The sequence below is a fragment of the Pteropus vampyrus genome, unplaced genomic scaffold (genome assembly GCF_000151845.1).
Source record: "Pteropus vampyrus isolate Shadow unplaced genomic scaffold, Pvam_2.0 Scaffold61, whole genome shotgun sequence".
NCBI classification, from domain to species: Eukaryota; Metazoa; Chordata; class Mammalia; order Chiroptera; family Pteropodidae; genus Pteropus; species Pteropus vampyrus.
Window position 1 is genome coordinate 2,649,299 of NW_011888842.1, and position 3,899 is coordinate 2,653,197.

Sequence of the window (3,899 nt, forward strand, 5' to 3'; positions counted from 1 at the left end):
CGACTAGCTCACTCACCCAGGAGGTCTAGTGAGTTTCATTTGAAAGATGGGTCTCAGGGTTCACATGAAAAGAAGTGCCTAACTCTTCTGCCTCAGGCTGGGATGCATTCTACAACCTGAACCTCAAACTGGCATCAAGGAAAATGTGGTGGCTCCCTGGACTGACCTTCCCTCCCTCCCTTGGCATCTCTGGGTTCTGAAGGTGAGGGCTGCCAGTTATGAGTCAGTTCACAGAGCTGATGTGTTCAGGACCCCCAGACTCAGATTCCTCATCACGTAATCAGGATCTCCCAGACAGCTGACTTCTCGACCATCGTCTGTCTAAGTCAATGTGAAATTTGGTTCCATTATTTTCAGTTCTCACAAGCTTTCTGGTAAAGCCACACTCTTTCCTCTTCCCCATCCAAAGCTAGCCATTCTCCCTTCTTCCTTCTTCTGTTTCTTGGTTTTCTTCATTCAGCTTCCTTCCCCAAAGGGACTGGCCAGAAGAAAGCCATAAACTTGAAGACAACAGGCTATTCTGCCACCAGAATGATATATAAAAATCCCATTGTACACATACTACAGCCAGACTCCATCGATGACCCACAACTCTCTGAATGACGTAGCCTGGCACTGCCCAATGCAGTAGCCACTAGCCACATGCAGCTACTAAGCTTTTGAAACATAATCTGAATCGAGATGTGCTATATAAATAAAAATACATACAATGTTTCAAAGATTTTGCACAAAAAATAATAATGTAAAATTTCATTAACAGTTGTTTAAATTGATCACACATTGAAAAGATAATATTTTAGAAATTTAGGGTTAAGTAAAATATATTTTTAAATATAATCACACTCATTTCTTTTTAACATTTTAAAAGTGGATACTAGAAAATTTAAAATTAAACGTGTGACCCACACTATATTTCTATTGGGTGGCACTGATCTAATGGATACCTACATTCAGCCCCAGTTCCTGCCTCTCTTTACCACAGCCTCTGCTCCAGGTACCCCAAAGCCCCTTTAGGCCTTCTAACCCAGCAAGTCCTCTATTGCTTCCCAGCCTTTATTTATCTGCAACATTTTTTCACTTTATTTACTCTTACTCATCCTTTGGGCCAGAGTTCAGATATTACTTCCTTGGAGTACTGTGCTGTGTGTTCGGCTTCCAAATTTGGATTAAGGGCCTCTCTCTGTGACCTCATGACCCTCTCTGTTTCCATCCGTCATAGAACTTGTCAAGCCCCCATGACTTTCTGCCCCTACAGACGGCAAGCAACAAGAGTGAAGGAACTGCTACTATACATGGTGTATAGTGGGTGTTCAATAAATACTGAAGAATTAATGAAAAAAGGAAACTTAACCTAATCACACTGCATCATGGCACCCAATATCATACAGCAGGGATCAGCAAACTACAGCCTACATGCCAAATCTGGCCCACCATCTATTTTCATAAATACAATTTTATTGGAACACAGCTATGCTCGTTCATTTACATTCCATCTATGGCTGCTTTTGTGAAGCTGAGGTAAGTAATCGCAGCAGAGACTGTATGGCCCATGAAGCTTAAAATATCTACTGTATGACACTGTAAAAGGAAGTTTGCTGACCCCTGCACTATGAAATAATGCGCAGCTCTTCAGGACACATCATGGCTACCTGTCCAGCCTTATCTAATGCTTCTCCACCCATGGTACCTCTCCATTTCAGGGATGTTGAATACTAGCAGTGCCTGGAAACCTCCCACACTCATGCTCATCCATTCCATCTCCAGACCATGCTGCAGCTCTCAACACTCTAACTGATATGATTATAGTAAAAACGAATATATATCCACTTATAAGTCTTTCTTCTAGACTGCGAACAGCTCAAGAGCAGGGGCAACACATTCATTCGACACTTATTACGTGCCCAGCATGTGCCAGGCATGCACAGTTTCAGGAGCTGGAGACAGGATGGTCGCAGTCAGTGCTCATGGCCCTTATAACCACATGGAATGAGTGGTAAGACTGCTGTCCATCACCTCTGTGTCCCTACTGTCCAAACCCAGTGCCAGGCATTTTGTAGTCACCCAGCACGTTTGAGTGAATGAATGAATGTCCCTTACCAGGATCACTGTTTTGTCTTTACGTGATGCTATAAGCAATGAGGTGAAATTAGGAGTCAGATCTGTTTCTATTCCCAGCTTTGAGGGGCAGGTCGGTATGACATAATTGTGAAGAACAGAGATTTGGGAGGCAAATTGACTGGGCTTGGATCCTGGTTTTGCCATGGGCTCTCTGTGTGATCTTGGGCAAATTGCTAGACCCTCGTATGACTCGCTCTTCTTGTCTGTCAAGTGGGGATAAAAAAAACCATCTCATAGAAATGTCATGTAGATTAAAAAACAAATGCTATGTATGCAAAATGCATAGACCAGCGCTTGACCTCTATACAGCAAGTGCTTTACAAGTGTAGGTTATCATTATTATCAGTCATTGCTATTGTTATCAGTACCTAAGCAAGGACATGTGACAACTTCAGGAACCTGATTGGGCAGATTGAGACAGTGATATCTGTTCTGCCCATTTAGCTGTGGGAATCAGATTAGAGACATCAGTGAGAAAACTTCATAACCTGTAAAGAACTCTCCAGATGTGAGCCATGGCGATGATTCTCCCCCAGATGTGCAGGCCAAGCCATCGCAGACACATCTGCAAGGAGCAAACATCTGGAGGCCGGGCATTCCATCATCTCAACCTCTGCCGCCCTCTTCCCTCCTGCTCTCCTCTAGTTCCTTTCCTCACACAGCCCCTTCTCCCACCCAGGGGCGGCTTGCCAGCTTCAGGGTTGGAGCAAGAAGAATAACATTCTTCTGTTCTCTGTCCAGTGTGGAAATTCCATCTCCTTGCAATTTCCATCATGTCAGAGTTGCACTGAGGGTCCATTAAGGCTTCTTATGGGAAGAGAGGCGGGTGTGGAGAGAGGGAGGGAATGGGAATCCCTTTCACTGGAATTTTTACTAGCACTCCTTGATGAAATCTTTCCATTCAGTCACCAAAGCCTCAGTGGGACATGCCGACTGCTAGAATGTGATTTTTTAAAAATAGGCCAGCAGCAAAAGAATGCTTCATTGAATTGAAGCACACATCCATTGCGAGTTTTTCCCCCAACTGTTTTTTTCCTCTCTGCTTTCCCAAACACAACACTGTCTGCGTTAGTTCTCAAAGAGGTTTGGGATTTAAGGCTGAGACTGCTTTGTAGGGAGTCCCCCAGAGTAAGTCAGTTCAGTTCAACACACATTTATTTAGCATTAAATATGTGCCGGGCACCATGGTGAGGCCTGGAGGCCCAGAGGTGAGTGGAACGCTCATCGGAAATCACACTGTCTTTGGGGGAGACAGTCACAGAACCCAGAGTTTTCTGACATGTATGGTAAGGCTAACGTAGAAGCGATCCCTGGCACTTGGGGATCTCCGAGGAGGGGGCAGGTACCCAGTCTTTGTATCGCCTGACTCTAGCGCGGGATCAAGCTCATAGTAGGTCTTCCCTAGGAATAACATGAATAAATAAATGGGTCCTATATCTGAGAGTGCAAGAAAGGCTTCAAAAAAAAAATCACTCTTGGATCATGGCTGAATGTGTCAGGGTTTATAGGTTGCAAGCAGCAACTACATAATTTGGCACCAAGAGAACTTATTGCAAGCATTTGGGAGAGCCAGCCATTTCAGGGGCTCAGCAGCAAGAAGAACTAAAAAAAATCTCATCCTGGCTCTGCAGCTAAACAGATCCCAGCTGCTCCTTTCCTGCATCACTCTACTCAAGATCAGAGTCCTGGGAGTGAGACTCTAGTTGGCACCTGCAGGTCATACACCTGGGTAATGAGAGGAATCATTTGCAGTGGAAGATGACACTTTAAGTCCCACCGAT